Source organism: Eubalaena glacialis, chromosome 14 (assembly GCF_028564815.1).
Source record: "Eubalaena glacialis isolate mEubGla1 chromosome 14, mEubGla1.1.hap2.+ XY, whole genome shotgun sequence".
Classification (NCBI taxonomy): Eukaryota; Metazoa; Chordata; class Mammalia; order Artiodactyla; family Balaenidae; genus Eubalaena; species Eubalaena glacialis.
The window spans coordinates 75777259-75801904 of NC_083729.1; the positions used below are offsets into that span (position 1 = coordinate 75777259).

Sequence of the window (24646 nt, forward strand, 5' to 3'; positions counted from 1 at the left end):
AGCTTCAGAGAATCTTGCCAGTTTTGAGATTCAATAGTCCCACAAAGCTTTCATTCTATGGAGTAAGATATTTTTAACAGATTCATAGTAGTACAGATGTTTTCCCTTGCTTTTGAGTTTGGATTATCTGAATACACATCAACAAATGCATAGAAGAAAATGGTATTTAATACTAATTTGGATACAGAAAGAATACACTTGAATTTTTAAAATCCAGTATTAATCCTCTTTGTTAGGGAAGTATATATATTATATATATATATATATATATATATATATATATATATATATATATATATATATATATATATACAAAATTATGGCAATGTCAAATGCAAAAGAGTTTTGAATGCATATCTATCATAAGATTTTAGACTTGATATTATCTTGGAAATTCATTCTATATCTTCCCCTAAGGGGAGTCTTTTAATGTAGTCAAGCTTAGCAATTACGCATTATTTTCATTATAAATATTTATTTTCATCTCTTCTTTCCACTATTGTTAATGTCTTTTTGTTAGTTTAAAAATACATACATAGGTAAACTACCTTTTTATTATTTTCAATTCATGATAAAAAAGAAAGTTTACCATATATTTGAAGCAAAATAAGAGTGTTGAGTCTTGGTTGATTGAGAACCAGTGATCTAACCCAAACTTTTCACCTAATAGAGAGGAAACTGAAGTCCCAAGAAACAAATGCCTTGCCAGTTATCAGAGGAAAAAGTAAGGAACGTAGCTATAACTGGAAGATGGGCATCCTGACTCTCAGTTCAACACTTTTGGTGCTCAGCTAGTTTCTTTTGGCCTAATACATGGGGAAAATGAGGCATAAAGTTTAAGAGAGTATCCCAACATTATATTGGAGAGGAATGAAAAATTTGCAATTAGTAATACATATTTTTCACTCTGCTAGTGGGAAAATCAAACCTATTGGCTGATTTCCATTCAAATCTTGCCAGGACCCACTTTTTCTACCTATTTTTACCCACTGTTTATTTTAACTCCAACCTCAAAAACCTGATCTATGAACATATCCAAAAGAGAACTGAATATAATAATTGAATCTATGTAAAGATTTCCACAATTTTTTTTAACCATGTTAACCTTTGTACATAATAAATTAACAGGGTACTTTTGGTGATTGCTTGAAACAAAAATGACTCAGAATTTTTTAAACTGTGGTATACAACTGGGATAAGATTTCAGCACCATTCAGAATGCCTCAAAACATTTTATTTAAACAAATATCAATTTTTCTTTTTCTTGTTTAAAAATCCTTTCTGTGTTCAAATTAAAACAAATAAATTGTTGAACATTTTCTAATGAAAATTTTTATGTTTCCTTTTTACGTTTAGGTCTTACCCTTACTGAAAGTACATGCATGTTTACATTTTGAGACCTATATCTGATGTATTATTTTTTCCAATATGTATAACCAAATAACTTAAGACAATTAAATGACTAGTCCATCCTATTTTCTTTTATGCTGTCTTTGTGAAATATCAAATTTCCACAGTTCCTGGGTTTCTATTCTATTTTGTGTGACTATTAGTCTCTCCCTTTACCAATACAATGTTTCTTTAATTACTATACATACTTAAAATTTTATTAAAACATCAGATAATTCCTCCTGTTAATGGCTTAGTGATCTTCCATAAGAATTTTGAAATCACATTGTCAAGTTTTTTGAATTTCAATTGATAATGTGATTGATTACTCTGATTTATAGTTTAATTGGAAACGTTTGACCTCTTAATGATATTGACTTTTCCTTCCCATTAGGCATCCATGGGGAAATAGTATATAGTTTCTGTGTTATGAGCTCTAATAATATTTTAAAATATTCTCCATAAAGTTCTTAGTTTAAAAAATAGGTGTATTTTCCTGGTTTGGATAATATTTATGGATATTTTGAGTATGACATTTTATCTTATATTCTTTAATTGTTTTCATGTGATAATAACTTTTTATTTCTGTAGGATAAATACTTAGGAGTCTAATTGCTGGGCCATATGGTAGCTTCATATTTAGCATTTTACAAAACTACCTATTTTTCATAGGGCTGCATCATTTTACATTTTTACCACAATGTATGTGTGATTCAGTTTTGTCACATCAAAAAAAAAAAGACATTCTAATATGTATGTTATGATATTTAATTGTCATTTTAATTTGCATTTCCCCAGTGACTGATATTGAGAATCATTTCATATGCTTATTTGCCATTTGTATATTATCTTCAGTGAAATATCTCTTCATGTCTTTGACACATCATCAGATTGTTTGATAGTTTTACTGTTGAGTTTTGAATATTGTCTCAGTTCAGGCTGCTATAACAAAATGCCATAGACTGTGCGGCTTAAACAACATTTATTTCTTATAGTTCCAGAGGCTAAGAGGTTCAAGATGAAGATGCTGGTCAATCCTGTTCCTGATGAAGATTCTCTTCCTGGTTTGCATATAGCCACGTTCTTACTGTGTCCTTACATGGCAGAGAGAGAGGAGGGGAGAGAAGAGGGGAGGGGGAAGGGGAGGAGAGGGGAGTGGAGGAGAGAGAAAGGGAGAGTGAGAGAGGGAGCATCCTCTGGTTTCTCTTCCTGTTCTTATGAGGACATTAATCTCATCATGGGGGTCATACCACATGACATTATCAAAACCTCATTATCTTTCAAAGACTCCACCTCCAAATATCATCCCATTGATGTTTAGGGCTTCACCATATGAATTCTGGGAAGACAAATATTCTGTTCACAGCAAGTGTTCTCTATATATTCTAGATAGCAGTGTTTTGTCAGATACGTAATTTGAAAATATTTCCCTCCAAGTGTGTAGCTTGTCTTTCCATCCTCATAATACAATCTTTCACAAAGCAAAAGTCTTTTAATTTTTATGAAGTCCTATTTATCCAATTTTCTTTTTATGTGTAATATTTCAGGTATCAAGTCAAGAATCTGTGCCTAGACTTGGATCCTGATGGTTTTCACCCATTTTGTCTAAAAGTTTTATAGTTTTACATATTACATAATGTCCATGATCTATTTTGAGTCAATTTTTGTGTAATCTATGAGACTTTGATGAAAGTTCACTTTTGGTCTATAGATTACCTATTGCCCAAAACCATTTATTGAAAAGGCTACATTTCTTCCATTGAATTACTTTTACAGCTTTGTCAAAATCATTTGGGTATATTTCTGTGGATCTGTTTCTGGTTTCTCTATTCTGTCTCATTGCTTTATATGTTTATCCATTGCCAACACCATACAGTTTTAATTATAGTAACTCTAATAAATCTTGACATCAAATAGACGGATTCTTCCTACTCTAATCTTTTTTTTTTTTTTGAACATTTGTTAAGTTATTCTAACTCCTTTGCCTTTCCATATAATTTTAAGATAATCTTGTCTATACCTACAAAAATATCTTTCTGGGATTTTACAGGAACTGCATGAAACATATCATCTTGTGGATAATTGTCATCTTTACTATGTTGAGTTTTCTGATCTATGAACACCGTATGCCTGTCCATTTATTTAGATCTTCTTTAATTTATTTAATCACTATTTTGTATTTCTTCAGAATATAAGCCATATATATATATATATATATATATATATATATATACTTACATATACATATATATACACACATATATATGTATCATCTGCAAATAGAGATGGTTTCATTTCTTCCCTTACTATATGAATGACTTTTGTTTCTTTTTCTTGGCTTTATTGCACTGGCTAGAATTTCTAGTACTATGTTGAATAAGAAAGATATGTGTGGACATTATTGCCTTGTTCCTGGTCTTAGGGAGAAAGCACTTATTCCCTCACTATTATGTATATAGTTAGCTATAGGTTTTCCATAGATGTCCTTTATCAAGTTAAGGAAGTTCACTACTATCCTTACTATTCTGAGAGTTTTATCATGGTAGATATTGAATTTTATCAAATACCGTTTTTGAAAAAATTGGTATGATCATGTGATTTTTCTTTTTAGATAGTTAAGATGGTAGATTACATTGGTATATTATGAATATTGTACTAGCCATGCACCCTGGGATATAGTTCACTTGGTTATACTGTATATTTGCCTTTATATACTGCTGAATTCAATTTGCTAATGTTTTGTTATGGACTTATGTATAGCCATACCTTGTTTTATTGTGTTCACTTTATTTTTTTTTACAAATTGAAGGTTTGTGGCTACCCTGTGTGAAGCAAGTCTATTGGTTCCATTTTCCAACAGCATTTGCTCATTCCCTTTGTCACATCTTGGTAATTCTTGCAATATTTCTAACTTTTTCATTATTATTATATTTGTTATGGTGCTATGTGATCAGTGACCTTTGATGTTATTACTATTGCAAAAAGATTATGACTCACTGAAGGCTCAGAAGATGGTTAGCATTTTTTAGCAATAAAATATTTTTAATTAAGTTATGTACATTTTGGGTTTTTTTTTAAAGACATAATGCTATTGCACACTTAGAGTACTATAGTATAGTGTAAAAAAAAGAACTTTTATATGTACTGGGAGGTCAAAAAATTCATGTGACTCACTTTACTGTGATATTTGCTGTATTGTGTTCATCTGGAACTGAACCCACACTATCTCCAAGCTGTTTCTGTATTGAAATTCATGAGAAATATTGATATGTAGTTTTCATTTCTTGCATTGTCATTGTCTACTTTCGGTATCAGTGTAATACTAGTTTCATAAAATAACTTGGGCAGCCACCCCTCTTCTATTTTCTGGCAGAGACTGTATAAAATTGGTGGTAATTCTTCTTTAATTGGCTTGTAGAATTCTTTAGTGATACTATCTATGTCTGAAGATTTCTTTTTGAGAGTTTTTTATTTAAGAATTCTATTTCATTAATAGTTGTATGTGTATTCAAAGTATCAGTTTCCTATTAGATGAGTTGTGGTAGTTTGTGGCTTTTTAAGGACTTGATCCATTTCATCTAAGTCATCAGTTTCACTAGTGTTGACTTGCTCATAGCATTTCTTTATTGTCCTTTTAATGACTGTGGTGTGTATAGTGCTATCCCCTGTTTCATTCTGAATATTGGCTATTTGTGTATTCCCTCCTCTTTGGTGGTCTTGCTAGAGTTCTACAGTTTTCTTAATATTTTCAGAAAACCAGCTTTTTGATTTTCTCTATCACTTTCCATTGTCAATTCATTGATTTCTGTACTTATCTTAATCATTTGTTTCCTTCTCCTTGCTTTGGATTTTGCTCTTCATTTTCTGGATACTTGAGGTGGGAACTTAGATTATTGGGATCTTTCCTTTTTTTTTAACATGTGCAGTTCATGGTGTAGACATCCTTCTCAACACCGCTTTAGCTGTGTCCTATAAATTTTGGTATGTTGTATTTTCATTTTCATTCAGTTCATTGTAGATTCTGTATTTCTCTTGCGACTTCCTCTTTGACCCATGGATGAGTCAGTGTGTTGTTTGATTTACAAGTGTTTGAAACTTCTCCTGTTACCTTTTTATTATTGATTTCTATTTGGGTTCCATTACAGGTCAAAGTTTCATTTTATGGCCCAGAATGTAGTCTATCTTGGCATATGTTCAGTGGGTACTTGAAAAGAAAGTGTATATTTTGAATATTAATCCTTTATCAGTTGCTTTGTTTGCAAATATTTTCTCCCATTCTGAGGGTTGTCTTTTCGTCTTGTTTATGGATTCCTTTGCTGTGCAAAAGCTTTTAAATTTCATTAGGTCCCATTTGTTTATTTTTGTTTTTATTTCCATTTCTCTAGGAGGTGGGTTAAAAATGATCTTGCTGTGATTTATGTCATAGAGTGTTCTTCCTATGTTTTCCTCTAAGAGTTTTATAGTGTCTGGCCTTAAATTTAGGTCTTTCATTCATTTTGAGTTTATTTTTGTGTGTGGTGTTAGGGAGTGTTCTAATTTCATTCTTTTACATGTAGCTGTCCAGTTTTCCCAGCACCACTTATTGAAGAGGCTGTCTTTTCTCCATGTTATATTCTTGCCTCCTTTATCTCAATATCAAAAAAACAAACAGCCCAATCTAAAAATGGGCAGAAGACATAAATAGATATTTCTCCAAAGAAGATATACAGATTGCCAACAAACACATGAAAGGATGTTCAACATCACTAATCATTAGAGAAATGTAAATCAAAACTATAATGAAGTGTCACCTCACACTGGTCAGAATGGTCATCATCAAAAAATCTACAAACAATAAATGCTGGAGAGGGTGTGGAGAAAAGAGAACCCTCTTGCACTGTTGGTGGGAATGTAAATTGATACAGCCACTGTGGAGAACAGTATGGAGGTTCCTTAAAAAACTAAAAGTAGAACTACCATATGACCCAGCAATCCCACTACTGGGCATATACCTTGAGAAAACCATAATTCAAAAAGAGTCATGTACCACAATGTTCATTGCAGCAGTATTGACAATAGCCAGGACATGGAAGCAACCTAAGTGTCCATCGACAGATGAATGAACAAAGAAGATGTGGCACATATATACAATGGAATATTACTCAGCCATAAAAAGAAACAAAATTGTGTTTTTGGTAGTGAGGTGGATGGACCTAGAGACTGTCATACAGAGTGAAGTAAGTCAGAAAGAGAAAAACAAATGCCATATGCTAACACATATATATGGAATAAAAAAAAAAAAGTGGTTCTGAAGAACCTAGGGGCAGGACAAGAATAAAGATGCAGATGTAGAGAATGACCTTGAGGACATGGGGAGGGGGAAGGGTAAGCTGGGACGAAGTGAGAGAGTGGAATGGTCATATATACACTACCAAATGTAAAATAGATAGCTAGTGGGAAGCAGCCACATAACACAGGGAGATCAGCCCGGTGCTTTGTGTCCACCTAGAGGGGTGGGATAGGGAGTGTGGGAGGGAGATGTGAGAGGAAAGAGATATGTGGATATATGTGTATGTATAGATGATCCACTTTGTTATACAGGAGAAACTAACACATCAACATAAAGCAATTATACTCCAATAAAGATGTTAAAAACAAACAAACAGAAAAAAAGAAAAGTAAGTGTATTCTGCATTTCTGGAAGTAGTGATCAAGAGCTTTAAAAATGTTAACATAGTAATCTCAGTTTTATGAATATACCTTAAATAAATTATCAAAGATACCCATAGATATTTATATTCCACCACAATAAGCATCCTGATACTTATAATAGCAATAAAAATGTGCAAGTGAGTGATGTGCTGTTGCCAACTGTGTACATCTATACACAGCTCTGCATTTAGGGATATCACATTGGTGGCGTGAAATCCGCCTTGGTGGGGGTTTTTACATCAAAAAATTGGTAAACACTACAAATCACCTCCTATTCTCACTGATATAGGTTATGTAATGTTTACCCTCATTGATGACTCTGAGGGGTTCACGACTTCAGTGGAGGAAATAACTGCAGATGTGATGGAAGTAGAAAGAGAACTAGAATTAGAAGTGGACCCTGAAGATGTAGCTGAATTGCTGCAGTCTCATGGTAAAACTTGATTGGATAAGGAGTTGCTTCTCATGGATGAGCAAAGAAAGTGGCTTCTTGAGATGGAATCTACTTCTGGTGAAGATGCTGTGAAGATTGTTGAAATGACAACAAAGGATTTAGAATGGTATATAAACTCAGTTGATAAAGCAGGTGTGGGGTTTCAGAGGAGTAACTCCAATTCAGAAAGAAATTCTACTGTGGGTTAAATACTATCAAACAGCCTTGTATGCTACAGAGAATCTGTTTGTGAAAGGAAGAGTCAATCGATGTGGCAAACTTCACTGCTGTCTTATTTTAAGAAATTGCCACAACCACCACCACCCTGATCAGCCATCAGCCATCAACATGCAAGCAAGACCCTCCACTGGCAAAAAGATCATGACCTGTTGAAGGCTCAGATGATGGTCAGCAGTCCCTAGCAACAAAGCAATCTTAAATCAAGGTATGTACATTGTTTTTTTAGACAATATGCTATCATACATCTAAGAGACTAGAGTGTAGACATAATTTTTAAATGCACTAGAAAACCAAAAATTTATGTGACTTGCTTTATTGTGATACATGCTTCCTCGCGGTAGTCTGGAACCAAATCCACAGTATCTCTGAGAAATGCCTGTAGCCACATTTAGGGAAGAGTCTTCGGTGTCCAAGTATTTGATTAAACACAAACACACGCCCAAAACACCCTTATTTAGTCCAATGCCAGGATCAATAAGAAAATCATGAGTTGATGTAGCCGGCTGATTGGAAGGTCTTCCCATTGGTGTTTCCTTTACATGGACTATTAGAACAGGATTTGGCCGGTGCATCAGTCTCTTCAGATATACTGGGAAGGTCAGGGTCTGGGCGAACTAGTAGCTGAATTATATCATTCAGTCCAACATCATACTCAAATAAAGCTTATCCATTTTCCAGCTGCTTGCCAGGGTAGAAGAGGCGCTGGCACTCGGACCACCCGTGGAACAGCGCCCACACACGCTCACGCAGCTCCTCAATTGTGGCTTTGCAACACATGGCTTCAATGGTGCGTGCCTGGGAGCCATGGATGGTGCAAACCTGGATCCACATCTCAGTGCCGGGAGAAGGGGTTGCCCTGCTCTGTCTCCCCCTAAGCGTCGGGCGCCCTGTGCCGCCTGGCCTGCACCGCTTCCCAGGCAGCCCTGACTCTAGGCAGCTTGCGGGCCAGCCAGCGTAAGCACAAGCCAGAAAGACAGGCGACCTTGAACCCTAGACTGCGCGCATGCCCAGCAGAGATGAGGAAGGTAGGAAACGGGAACCTGTCCAAGCGCGGCTGCTGCCACCAGCCCCTGCCTCACAAATAGGAAGAAGCCTTTCAAACATCCTTTAGAAAAACAAACAAACAAAAAACAGTAAAGAAAGCCATACAAAGGAATAGAGCTGTGTTTTGCTGGATTACAAAATATATGAAAAATCTCCATAGAAGAAAGAACATTCCAGGTTTTTAATATCCTATGATTTTCTCTTTCAAGAGGACATAACAAAAATCCAAAATATGATCTATTTGGTTTGCTGATACCATTCTTCCTCCTAAAAATATCTCACTAAAAATTAAATTTGAAGATTGCTTGGCTTCCTTTGACCATGTGTACCAGTTCTAGTTACCAGATTGTTTGCTTTTTTCCTTTTTATTTTCTTTTTCCTCTTCCATTTTAATGTAATCAGGTGGCCACTTGCTTTTCCCTTTCTCCTGATTTGGAATGATTACTTTCTAATCCCAACTTCTATTTCATCGTATACCTGACACCAAATCTTCTGAGTCAGCTGCAAGACCTCTGTTACTGTAGCTGAATGTGCATCCCCAAACTGCCACTTATGTCTCCCTCACTCAGGCCACCATGTAGTTTGAAGTCTGTGTTCTAATGACCTAACCTGGCTGTCTTCCCATCACATACAGCTGGTTCTGTCTCTTTCATCCCACACCTATCCCTCCTTCGCCTGGTAGGACCCTTTAGTGTCAAAGTTTCAGTCTGCTCACTTGACTGAAAATAATTTGTCCATTACAAATGAATATTATTTACACATCAGTATAAATCATCAGAACATTGTAAGGGAAAAGTCATTTTATGATGCACAGCTGATTAGTGGTTCACCTGATATGAAAATATAAACATTTACTTCTATGTGTTTTTTTTTAAACCTTATTTTGTGTGTTTCTCCATTTGCTTATATGGAAAAGCAGAATCTGCTAATTATTTCCACTGAGTAATATGTATTTTGCAAAACTCTTCCTGAGTGAGCAAGTACTAAATATTATTTACTTTTAGATTTATTGTAAGAAGATAACATTATTCAGGCTTTTCTTTACATGTAAGAAGTATAAGAACATATCAAATTTAAAGAGTGTAAGATTGTATATAATAATAAAGAAAAAAGGAAGTATTCTACAAAGATGCATAACATCACTGAGAGATAAACAGTTTTGTTTTGTTTTGTTTTTGTCTTAAATAACGCTAAAACATATCCTGTGAAAAATAAAAAGATGAGAATGGAAAAAACAACGTAAAAACAGTTTCCATAGCAGGCTAAGCAAGAGGTCTAAGGAAGGACCCAGTGAATCCCGTAGTCAATGCAGTTTCCCCTCTGACAATTTTATCAAGATATTAAGAAGAGTTTCCATTCCATTCACAAATAGAAAATGAAAATAAACATGAACAGACATTTGGTAAAAAGAAGAAAGAGAGGGATATATATATATGGGGGGGGATATATATCCCTCAAGCAAATAGAGGGATATAAAATTGACAGTCTGCCAGTCAACAGTTTTGTACTAAATACTTACTATGTATATAATAGTATGCTATAGCCTGAAAATATTGTGTTAATGGACCCTGACCTTTTCCCTCAAAGAGCTTACACTGTGTATTTATAGATGGCATAGTCTTTTCTATTGTTATAAAACAAAAAGATTAAATAACAGTTTGAAATATCTATACCAGAGACAATACTCAGAAACAATAGGTAGCAAAGTATGCAATATAGGTTTGCGAAGACAGAACAAGCACTCAATAAATATTACCTATAATGAAAAGATACAAGACTACAAATGTTTAAAGAAAGGTGAGCTTGCTGTTGGCTGGAGTGATTAAAGATGACTTTATGGATAATTTAGGACATGTGCTGAATCTGAAAGGATGGTTATGCAGAGGTTAGGAGTATAAAGTGGGAGATGTGTGAATATTGTTATACAATGTGAAGTACCTGAATATCAGTGTGAAAGAAGAGATAAAGATCCACTGGTTTATTTATAAGAACTGTAGGGAGTATACAAACAGAAGAAAAGGGGAAAGGGAGTAGCTTCCAGAGTTGAGAGGAATCTGGGGACCCTTGTGGTAAATAAATCATTCTTCAAGACGTTTAATTCACTGGCCCTCAGTTTCCTCATATGTGTAACAAGGGAGATAAAATATATAATCTATAAAATATTTTGTTTCCTCCTCATTGTATAAAGCTGTGATTAAGTTCTATGGAAATTCTAACAGGGGGTTATTCATGGGCTGGTGTTGTGTCAGAGTCTTTTGAGGATTGGGAGTGGTAAATCATTTCAGGTTTAAAAGAATAGGATGGAAAATCTCTCTGTCTTAAAGACATAGCATTAAAAATCATTTTTATTCACAAGCTGAAAACAGATACTACAACACATACTTTTTCCCTTTAATCATGCCTCTGGAAGGGGGGGACTAATAAGGTTTCTAGGTAACAAATCAAAGAAAAGACAATGACTAATTCTTAACGGCTTTTTAAATGATTGCCCACAACTCTAACGAGTAATTATATCATTTGCTGTAATGACATTCATGAAATTAATTATGGATTTTGAAAGAAAAATATATATGGCATTACTGTGAAGAAAAAAAGGTGACTTAGGAGTGCTAGGCTCATGATAGGGAATTGTACACATTTTGTATAATTGCATGATCATGCAATCTGTAAGAATTTGTCTTTTACAATTTTTGGCTCTATTTTAGTTTTTTAAAAGCACCATTCTCAACCTATTTTATTGAATTTGGTTGAATTGGTTACCATAAAAACTGCAGTCCAACTTATTTTTTACACATGAGAAAACTAGTCCTCAGTAACCCAAAAAGATTCACTTGAAGACACACAGTTAATCACTGGTAAAAGATCACCCATGTGGTCTGAGTCTATGCTTTTGAAGTTCTATTGTTGATAGTTAGCATAATAGCAGTCCCATTTTGGCGACACGTGGAACAATTCAAATCAGAAATATTCACATAGCATATTTTACTGTCTAATATTTTAGTAAACATTTGCTGATCATCAGCATAATGCTGCAGATGATCAAATGTGAAAACTACTGCTTGGTAAACAGTAAATGAACACAGCCACGATTAACTTTTCTTTTTGGTAGTATCATGTTTGTAACAACACAACTAAATTCTAGTTTGCAATCCCAGAGAATACATTGCTAAAACAATCATGTGGATCATGAATGTTGGGCAGTTTGGACCCCTTTAGCTGTAGCCCCAGACCTGCATCACTGTTGGAGTTCAGATCATTAAACTTCAAATGATCTCAAACCTTCACAAATGGAAATCATTCTCATAATTACCAAAGTCATCTCTTAATTCATCTTAAATACAAAATGTCACTGAAGTGACAGATCCTGTCACTCATAGCACACACAAGAAAAGCTGCAGTTAGCTCTTTATCATCTGGCATCAGGAAGGACAATTCATGAATGTACCTTAGAAGAGCAAGCAACTTCTTCATGTGTGGTCTGTGTTGGTTCCAGGTATACTTCTTTTGCAAAGTCCCTCCTTTACAGTATTATGAAGAACTTGAGTTTCAAACAAGTTTCCACTGTGTTCCTATGGGTAAACAGGATAAGGAGATTCTTGTTTCTATGTCGTCTTAAAAATATATCAAAGGGGAAAGGAACATCTTGAGAATTTAAAATGTTTCTTCCAAGGTCATTGTCATTTTTGCTCTATTGCTTTCTCTGATGCATAACTCTCTTGTAAAGCAATGTCCAAGAATCACAAATGAAAGGTAAGGAAAAGGTTGTTTTGCTTTTATTTTTGTTCTTTTACTTTTTAAGGATGAAAAAATAATTTCTGTACAGATTCTTGAGAATAATATCAGTCACTATTTCACTTAGTCTAAAGTTTTAATGTCCAAGATCCATAAACCCTTGTTAGATATTTTCCAATAATCTATTTATTTATTTAACTGCTAGTTTATTTTAAACCATTGTTCTTCACTGGATTTTCTTGGAATTAATAATTTAAAAAAGTAATTGTAAAGTACAGATATTCAAATGATAGTTGAGACAAGTACTCATGGTGTCCCTTTGAAATAAGCTAGAAACACATAAAGGTGTCGCAAGAGCTTTTTCCATTGAAGAAAAATTTACTCAGATTAGATGTAAATAAAGCTGATTTAACTATAAAGGATCAATCTTACTGTGAAGAATTCCCTATGAACATGCCATATTTCTATGGATGGAAGTACACATTATCCATGCACCCAAACATAATAAGCAGAATCATGAATATTAGGGAATTCTGTGTTAAACAATTACTAAAGGAACTCCTGAAGCTTTAATGTAAAACTACATCATTTTATAAGGATGTACTGTGTTGTATCTAACATGTTATTTGATCAGACCTCTTTTTCTTTGTCATAAGACTCAGATTATCTAAACTAAACATTGGAAAATTCTGCTAAAGAAGACATAATAGAAAACTGTGCTTTCAAAGTTCTTTTTTCCTCCAGTTTTAATTTACCTCTTCCTAACTTTATGAAGAAGACTATTAACATTATCTTCAGTGTACCTCTATGAATTTTACACAGATGTAAACAAAATAATTGTTGAATGCCTACTATGTAGCAGGCACTGTAAAAGAAATTAGGAATTAAAGAAAAATGAATATGATACTATCTCTTCCCTAGAATTTTACCATACAGGAGGGGAGGAAAGCTATTAAGAACTGATTACAATAAAGTGAGATGATTGCTTTGTTGTTATTAGTAATAAGAACTTTCATTTAGTGAGGTGGTCCTATTGTCCTGAATTTCATACTTTAGCTCATTTAATTCTCATCAAAAAATACGTGACGTACAGATTGTATCTGCTTTACAGAGAAGGAGATACTTGTAATGTGTAGAACCAAGAATCAATACAGTCAGATCTCAGGGTTGGTAAATGAAATATATTTAAATGCAGTTCTGTCCAAATCTGAAGTTTTCTTAACCATATCTGCTTCCCCTGAGTATAAATTGGTCCAGTTTAAGAGAATAAAGATTTTAGAAAGAAAGTAACATTAGATATAAACTTTAAAGATGGTTGAGGGATAGGGGAGGGCATTACAGACCAAAGATATGAAAGGAGAAAGGCACAACTGTGTGTAAAACAAAAGCTAATCTGGTAAGACACTAGTTTAGCATGTTTAGCATAGAATTCTTAACAGGAAGAGATTGGGGATAAATTTAAAAGAAAGGTAGTAAAGTATTTCAATGGCCATGCTGAGGGCTATAAACTTTATTCAAGAGGCCATGAACCTGCAATTAAAAAAAAATTTTTTTTAAATAATAAAAATAATATTGGGAGTTTGTGATTGACATGTACATGCTGCTATATTTAAAATAGATAACCAACGAGAAACTACCATATAGCACAGGGAACTCTGCTCAATATTCTGTAATAACCTAAATGGGAAAATAATTTGAAAAAGAATTGATACATGTATATGTATTACTGAATCATTTTGCTGTACACCTGAAACTAACACAACATTGTTAATCAACTATACACCAATATAAAATAAAAATTAAAAAAAAAAAATCAGTGATCTTCAAGACAGATCAATAGAAATTATCCAAATGGAAACATGTAGAAAAAAAGTATAATAATAATAATAATTTGGGAAGTAACACCATCTGATTTGGTTTTCTCGATGATAATTTTGATGAACAGGTTGGAGTGAGAAAACTATTGACATTAAGGAGGTTACTTTAGTAGCAGAAGAGCTAGAAGTCATGAAGGGAAAACTTTTAAGGTGATATTATTGGTCATGAAACCTGGGAACAACCACATATCTGCCACAATCCATCCTACGTTTTTTCAGCAAAGGTCGCAGAAGACACATTAAGCTCCAGTCCATGAGATTATTGGGCCAGGTTGCCACTGTCTCCAGGCTAGGCATCTGAGACACTTTTTAACTTGATTATTTGTTTTTAGTTTTTCCTCCTTACCCTTCTAATATCAAGTAAAAATTCATGGAGTTACCCTGTGTATCTGGTCCCATGCTTAAATCCCGTTTTCCACCAGGAAGCTATAGTATTGCAGCATTCAGACAATCTTTTTATTCCCCACTCTGCCTGTGTCCATGCTGATTGCAAACCTCGTATTACTTTTTCCCTCTCATTCATACAGCTAATATCTACTCTTTCAGGCTGAAGCTGCAGTCCACAAATTCCACAAAACCACCTCCTATTACCCAAATGCATGAGCCTTCTGATGCTGAAGTTCTACAGTATTTGCAGATTATTACAATTTAACACTGAAAAATTCCGTGTGCACTTGTTGTAATGCAGACCAACTGAAACGGAACCTCAAATCTCCTTCCAGGTCTAGGATTAATTGTATTTGTCACATTCTTGGTAGGTGGGAAAAATAGCTTAGAACTGGAATACACAATTTAAAAGATCTTTAAAACACTGATCCTTAAGCTTTTGCTACATAGCAGCATTTGATTCACATGGTTTTGGCTTTACTGAATATTTTAAAAATCACAGAGAAATCCAGACTTTCTCCAGCTATTTTCTTTGAACAGAAAATCAAGCTCAGCCCACAGGGATTGAGGTCACAGAGAGACACCTTTGGTTGGAGATAATCAATAATTAGCTTGACTGCCACCCATTCTCTGGAAAATGATGTTAATAGGCAATTGGGAAGCTCCAAAGGGTTAGGAGGAGTGAAAGGCTCTGAGAAACCACAAATCAATAGAAATATTTTTTCATATATGCTTAATATCCACACAGCCATTTTGTGTTAAATGTGAGCAGGTGGTATTAATATTACCTCTACTTGTGGACAGAGGAAATAATGGTCCCGGTTTCTCACCATGGTCACCTCTTCCAGGGAGATCGCAAGGCTGACAGTGTAAAGCTTTTGTTACATGTGTTAACGTGAACATTATTTTCTTTTAGAAGAAATTGCCTAGAATGTATTTTTTAATATTTATTTATTTATTTATTTGGCTACGTCAGGTCTTAGTTGTGGCACATGGGCTCTTCGTTGTGGCACAGGGGTTTCTCTCTAGTTGTGGTGCTGGGGCTTAGTTGCTCTGTGGCATATGGGATCTTAGTTCCCCGACCAGGGATTGAACCAACATCCCCGGCATTGGAAGGTGGATTCTTAACCACTGGACTACCAGAGAAGTCCCAAGGTGAACATTTTTAATAGAAAAACATTAGAGGAGACAAAAGTTGGTGGAAGGAAAGCTTAAACAACAAATTCTTAAAACAACAGAATATATACCTACTGACACACAAACAAATGCCAGTATTCTGAATAGATACAAGCCTAAGAACATCAGGAGTGATGTGGGGTCACTCACTGCCAGAAAGGCAGGATGGTGTGTCACATGCAGGGCACACATGGTGACTGTTAACAGAACCACCCCTACCCAACCATAACTTGGTACTGAAGCCCCTAAATGTATTGAGAGAAATGTTTACATATGACTTTTACTTTCTGCATCCTTCTTGTATGATTCTTAATTTACATTTGCCTTGTTTTCTTAAAGAGCAGAGCCATTACATGACAATGACTTTTTGCTCTTGGTTCTCACACATTCCTTACCAGAATTTTTTCCTAGCCCAAACCAGAATTCAACTCTGCCCTATCCATTCTCTGAGGGAATGATGAAAAAGACGACCAAAACCTAAGATACTAAATTATAAATGATGTTAAGAATAACGCAGTTGCTAATATATAGTTGATTCTCATATTTTGCATTAGTTTTATTCCATAAATTCATCATGAGCCAGAATTATTGAATACTGAAGCATTACTCCTGGGGGAAATACAGGGTTAAGTTTGCCTGAGCTTCTGGTCACATTTTCATTGACCAATCAGTATATAACCTGTCTTGTGTGCATTTCTGTTTAAAGACATCTTTTTCAATATATATGAACATTTGTAATCCATCTACATTGAACTCAAAGCCAACACAACTGTAACTCACACCTAAACAAAGCTTATCTAAGATATATTTTCTCTGCAAGGCACATCACAGTGTTCCTGTGTTTGGGAACACTAGACAGCACTTCAGCACTACACCTGGGGGCCACTTTAAAAAGAAAACTCACCAACAAACAGCACAAAAATGCAAAACATGTGACACTAAACAGACAATTAAAAGAACACTTGTTTACATTAGGAGAGGCAAAGCAAGATGGCAGAGCATGGCCGCTTTGAACCTCAGCTGGCAACATGTGTACTGAGTGACCTACATTTTTTCCTGTTCTACGCATGTCTACAGAAGATCACAAAAGTGCCATGGTATTAATTTTGGGATTACAAATAAATTGTAGTGAGTAGGTGAAATCACAAATTTTGAATTCATGGATAATTAGGGTAAACTCTATACGGAAGAGTCTGGAAGAGAACCCGATTTGGAAGAGATGTCAATGGTTTAATCTTGTCATAGTTGGAGTTCCAGGAGGAGTTCTTCTGAGGATTTTATAACTATGAGACAAGATCTGTAGTAGGGAAGAGAGTAAAAGAAGAAAATCTTGGGATCAGTTGTCATAGCAGAGACAATTGACGTGCCGAATAATATAGAAAAGTCACTTGGAGAAAAAAAGGTTGAAATTTGAGAAAGAAGAACAAATTCTGCTAAGAAATGAAAATACTAATGTCAAGCATTTTACTTACTTTCTTAAAAGAGGAGTGTAATATTTAGACTGTAAGGCCAGACTGTATTTATAGATAGTGATCAGAATTGGCAAGAAAAACAAGTTGTATATATTTCCTGGACTTTTATAATTAGTTTTTACAGTATGCCATCTTCACATTTCTCCTACCACTGTCAACTGGATCCATTGATGTTTCTCATTATCCATATGCTTACCACATAATTTCTGAATATGAGGGAAAACTTTAAAGTATTTTAGTCGTTTTTAGTCCATTCAATTCAAATATGATGGGGCTTAACATTAAATGTGCCCACATTAGTTATCCTAATCCTGAAACCAGAGGTTTCCTTAAGCTTGTTGATTTCTTCTTATTGATATGGGGTTACTTACGCCAGAATTTCAGATCCTAATCTCAAGACTTGGATTTCTGGTTATTCCCTGGACTCTGAAACATTTTCTCCTAAACTGCTTAGTGCCTCATCCTCTCTTTGGGCACAGTGTCAATGGCTGGTGTCGTGTTACCCAACTTTAGAACTGCAGCATGCACTCCCTTCCTGTCATTACATCCAGTATTGCTAGCCCCCTAGATGCTATGCTCACCTTTAGGGATTCTTCATTACCTTATCTAGGACCCTAGTTTTTAGTATTACATATGCTGATTGAAGACTGCTATAACCTTCAAACAATGAAGTTAGGATGCCAAGCTAATCTGTGTTTTCACCCCAAATAGCCCTCACAAATCTCTCAGTGCCTGTCTCCTAAATTGGGTGAATCAATACCGGCCTTCTGCTTCAATAAAACATCCTGAGGTATAAAATAAACAATCCCATAAAACATGTATAGAACTTTTAAATTCTATAATATAGTTCCAAATATAAAAATCCACCATTCATGCTGATTTTTGCATCTATAGGATCAATAATGATCATATAGAATGTGAGTTCGGTCAGGGTTGAAACCCTCTAGATTTTTAACTTCTCTTTCCCAGCCCTCTTATAAATCACCTCTTTTTGGTAATGCTCTTCATACTTGCTTATCTCGCTCTCCTTTCATTTTTATTTTTTGATACTATATGATCTAAGATACTTACTAATCTCTGATTTTCTGACAACATTTTGCATTCCACAGGCATGCCTGCTTATCGAGTCTTGTTTCATAACACATCCCCCTATGAGCTAAATACTGCTATGCATCTTTGCTTTCCTTTGCCTCTTCAACTATTTATTGCATCTCTCACAGTCACTTTCTATAACTACACTTATCCATTTCCAACAACACTGTCCTAAATGCATGCATTCAACCTTTTATCAGAGTTTTGCTAGTAGCATCACATCCGTATTGATTCTTGAAATCCAGTATATGAAAGTGATGAATTCCTAATGAAGACTCTGTTTACTCTAATTAGCACTCTTTTTTGTCAGATCAAATATTGTGTTCATAAGACCAACAGTGCATCAGCTCCTCTACTCCTTGATTGCAGCACTTTATTTATTAACACTTCATTCTTGATCTCTCACCACCTGCTCATATCCTACTGCTTTGGACTTCTCAATAATCATACAGAAAGTACATGCTTTTCCCTAATGCATTCCATAGACAGTTGTACTTTGTTGTTGAGGACTGAAACTTCCAGCTCAGTTACCAAAAAATACTTGTCATTGTAACCTCATGCTGTCTTAAACTTCAGACTCTAATGTTAATTCTTCTTTTCTCCTGGTCCTGCCCAATTAAAAAGACATGATGAAGAGCAAAAAATACTCCTTGAGAACTGATTCTATTTTTCTCAATAAACTCAACAAAATTAAGAGTGTTCTTAACTCATTCTAAGATGAGTAGACCATGGTTTTAGAAGCATTCCTTTCCAATTTTGAAACACTGAGAATAGAAGTGCTACTAATGCTGTACAGAGGATAACCAGAATCAAAGCAAACATAAGCAAAGAGACATTGAGATCCTATAATGCATCTGACACTCCATCAAAACTTACCAGAAGTTTTAACAGTCTCACAAAACTGCTATATACTAGATATTACCATCTGTTTTTACATATTATAAAATTTGCACTCAAAGACGTTAAGTAATATAATGGTTATATAGATAAACCACAATTAGTCTATCTGAATCCAAACCTCATGTTTTCTTCAGATTCCCCATGCTTCTGTTCCTGTATTTATTCCCTAACTGGGAAATCTGTGAAGAATTATACATTACTGATGATCAGTCTTAAGTTATTACTCAAAAAGACACCCAACACAATATTTCTGGACTGGTTATATTTATACAACTACTACAAATGAATTCTGAAACACCCAAATGTCAAATTTAGCAAAGCTACCATGCTATAATTAAAATAACTTTTTATCCCTATTGTATATAACAACATAATAATAGTCTAACATATTATTGTTATATTAATAAGTTAATAATGTGATTTATTAGTCTTATATTGACTTGCCATTAACCAACACTCTTTTTTGGCTTATTCACTTCTCTATCTTTTTAATCAGTTCAAATATTCCAATATTTTCCAGGTCTCCCTCCAGACCCAGTGACAGCTAGCTAAGTTAAAGACATACTAGTAGACTGCAGATGCTAAGGGTTCCTTATCTACACTTTATCTGTACCTTACAGACACCCAATATTTTGAGTCAGGTTTTAATATGCCTACTGAAAATCAAAGTAGGGTATATAATAAGCATCTCCATTCATTCTCATTTACACACCAAACATTTCTTGGGTGCCTGTATATGCCAGATACAGTGGGGAGTGCTGAAATATCCACAGTCACTTTCAAACTCATTACCTTCAAGCTTCATTTGCTAAGGTCATTTTATTTTGTCAATTTCCTCTTTTACTTAATATTGACTAGCAAGTGATATCTTAACAAAAATGAAAATCATCAGAGCTATGACAGATTCTTCTCTTTCTCTAGGTCCATTCAAAATATCTTGACTTTTCTGCTATTGAAATTATTATTTTGTTTATATCCTCAAGGACACTGTGAGCTTCTTTAGGCTAGAAATATCTTCTTTGTGTTTAGTACTGTAAATGGCAACAATGGATACTCAAAATAACTGTTGAACTAAAAGAAAAATTCTTCATTCTCAATCCCAATGAAATAATCCACTCACTGATCATCTCTTATAGAAAACATTGCAACTACCTCTCTTCACTTCCTCTTCATTCTGTTCGCTACAAGTTTTCCAAATTCAGCTTTAAAAATTAAGATCAAATTAGAATGGTTCAAAAACTGCTAGACACCGACTGGTTATCTACTCCCCCATTTTCCTTTTTAATAAAACTCATTTATTATTATGTTAAATATTCTCCAGCCAACACAATAATAATGCACTTGTCAGCCTCCCATAAAGTTATGAGTGGCCATGTGACTAGCTAGGCAATGAGATGTACACAGAATTATTCTAGGAAATTTCCTTAAAAGTGTTTTCACTTTTTATCACATTTAGAGCTCTGATAGAAATGATTAATCAATCAGGAAGCAATTTAGATTATGGAAAGCACTACTAAGCTACAAGGAGCCCGAATTCATGATGATCATCAAGTTGCCATGTTACTTTGGGGTTGCATGAGAAAAATATAAACATAAGTCTTATTTAAACAATTATATAAAATGTTCTCTCAAATTCAGCTGTATCTAATCCTGAGTAAGCACAATGAATCAAAATTAAATAATAGTTGTAATAGTAATTCTTAATAATAATATGCAAGATAATTTTAAGAATAATAAGGAATAAATATGACTAATGACTTTTTTATAATATACAGTGAATGCACTGGATGGTTGTTTATGTGTACAGATAAGATAACGTAGAAAGAGAGTTAAAATAAACAGCTGAAATTTTGATTTACATGCATATATAGTTACTTGAAGACCCTGGCTAATAGCCTAATTTGATTTATGAAGTAACAATAAAGCAAAACCAACGTGGGTTTGCAGAGTTATATTCCAAAAATAATCTCTATTGTTGTTGTTTTCTTCGTTTGTTTGTTTTGGCTGCACCATGCAGCATGTGGGATCTTAGTTCCCTGACCAGAGATTGAAAGGGATTGAACCCATGTCCTCTGCAGTGGAAGCATGGATTCTTAACCACTGGACCACCAGGGAAGACCCAAACAGAATTTTTAAATCATCAAACTAGTAAGTCATATAGGTTTCATAAAATTATCTTACTTTGTAGACCTTTAGAACACCATCAATCTAACTAAACTGCTCTTGTGAAGATTCATGGAAAAAACATATTCTGAACTTGTTACATATAAACAACATTGAATATGGATTTCTCTAGAAGATAGGGGAGACACCACTATACACCTACCAGAATAGATATTGTTGTAGCCAAAATTAAAGGAAAAATAGACAATACTAAGTGAGGCTGAGTATTCAGAGCAACAGGACCTTTGTTGGTAGGTTGTAAAATGGTACAGCCTCTTTGGAAAAAAGCTTGACATTTTTTAAAATATTAAGTATACATTTTACATACAACACTGAAATTCCAATCCCAGGTCTTTACCAAAGTGAAATTTAACTTATGTTTAAAAAACAAAACAAAAAACTTCTAACATCAATTTGTATAGAGGCATTATTCATAAACCCTAAAATTGAAACTCAAATGTTCTTCGACATTTGAAGAGTGTATTAAAAAGAAAAAAACAAACCTGAGGTGAATCCATAAAATGGGATACTACTAAGCAATAAACAGGAACAAATTACTGATTCTTAAAACAACATAGATGAATCTCAAATTTATTAAGCTAAGTGAAAGAAAACAGACTCAAAAGACACATTTACATGAAATTATGGAAAAACAAAATTCTAGGAACAGAATGGGTTAGTGCTTTTGAGGGGTTAAGAGGAATACAAAAGTGAATGGGGAAAACTTGGGGCTTGATAGAATGGTTCTATATGTTGATTACGGATGATTATACGACTTTATAAAAACTCATAGAACTAAATATTTTAAGTAAGAATTTTACTACATGTAAATTATACCTTAATAAATGAGTATGACTCCATAAAAGAGTATATGAGGAAAGTATAGTGGGTGTCAATCAGTGTTCTTAGTTGAACAGAAAAAATATTAAAAATGAAACTTCTGGAAGTACTGTTTCTGACACAGTAAAAGTACAGTTACCATGTTTTCATGAATTGTAACATAGAAGTTTAAAAATCAATGATTTAAGCATTGATCACAATAAGTTACAAACATAAAAAATAAAACAAGTACAACAAGTAGAAGGAATACAATTATACATAAAAGAGGAAAATTAATAAAAATATATATATATATTTCTAATACACTGGAAAGAAACAACAAAGAATTTGATTCTTTGAAAAAATGATTAACAAATGTCTATTTTTGATTGATCAAGGGGAAAAAATGTACAGTTCAAAATCAGGAATCAAATATATCATGCATATCATAAAGATATTAAAATAAAAATAGTTATTTTGAATGACTTCATGTTAATATTGACATTTTAAATATGAAAAACAAATTTCTAGAAAATAAGACTTTTCAAAAATTGCCTTAAAATTTTTGAAAACCTATGTTAAATGGCACCATTACCATATTGTATTTAACATTCATATAAAGATGAATTCAATATTTGCCATAATCTCTCCAGTTATTACAGAGGAGTATACACTTCAGAACTCTTTATATAACAGTGTATCCTAGAAAATATTGACAAAAAAGTCAGTAGAAAAAATATAGTCTAATCTTATCCATAAATATAGTTGCAAAATTCTTAAGCAAAATACTAACTCTAAATCAATTTATATATATATATAAAACATATATATAACACATATATATATAATATATATAACATATATATATATATAATATTACTCTGTACATAAAGGTTTACTATACTATAGTTTGATTCATTATTAGAAAATCAGTCAATGTAATCCATTATATGTAAAAATGAAAGGACACATATAGCATGTGATAAAGCTTAAATGCATATTACTAAGTGACAGAAGCCAATTTGAAAAGGCTGTATACTGTGTGATTCCAACTATATGACATTCTGGAAAAGGAAAAACTATGGTAACAATAAAAAGATTAGTACTTGCTAAAGGTGGGGGATAAGGAAGAATGAATAGATGGAAAACAGAGGATTTGTAGGGCAGTGAAAATACTGTGTATGATAATATAATGATGAATACACGTCATTATAGATTTTCACAAACCCACACAAGGTACAGCATGAAGAGTGAATTATAATGTAAATATGGACTTTGGTGATTATGATGTGTTACTGTAGTTGCATCACTTGTAAACACCACTCTGGTGGTGGATGTTGATGATCGGGAAGGCTATGCATGTGTGTGGGCTGGTGGTATTTGGAAATTCTCTGTACCTTCCCCTCAATTTTCTGTGAACCTAAAACTGCTCTTAAAAACTGTTTACATTACATCCCTAGTACTTACTTATTTTATAACTGGAAGTTTTTACCTTTTGACTGCATTCATCTAATTATACATAATTCTATATAATTTTCATAGTGGTTATAACCCATCGGATAAGGCAAAAATAAATAAATTATAAATAAATAAATACACCAGTGAAAGTATTGTTGTTTAAAAATAATAAGTAAAATGATCATTCAATTTATTTTATTAAACACAAAGTCAATATGTAAAATTTAAGTATATATTAAAACTCTAGCAATAGGCAAATAGAAATTAAGCTAAAGATACTAAATACAATAGTTTCAAAAGGTATTGACAAGAATCCATAAAACATGATAGGTGTGTGACCATTATGAATAAAGAAAATCTGTAATGAAAACCATCAAAGAAGACCTACATAAGAAATATATTCAATATTTTAGATTCAATGAATTTTTAAAGATGTCAGTTTTCTCCAAATTGATATGTAGATTTAACAACATCCTAATAATAATCCCCAAAGAAATTCCACTTAAACATTCTAGCTTCTTTTGTGTTTGTGTATTATATCTATATATCTATATATCTATATATGAATATGCAGCTATCTTTGAATAACCAAACCACTCTTAAAAAAAGGTGGGACTTATTGCCTCACTGGATAATAATACTGAACATAGTATTGGTGCATTGATAAATAAACAAACCAATATAACAAAATGGAGACCCCCCCCAAAAAAAACTCACACTTTTACATACATTTGATATAAGTGGCATTGTGCACTACAGACTTCTGGTGAGAG

At 33.7% G+C, this 24646-nt stretch overlaps 1 pseudogene; it reads left to right on the forward strand.

Moving 5' to 3' along the window:
- Nucleotides 1–2407: 2407 nt before the first annotated feature.
- Nucleotides 2408–24646, forward strand: part of LOC133105003 (serine/threonine-protein kinase 35-like) — a 124136-nt pseudogene continuing 101897 nt past the window's right edge.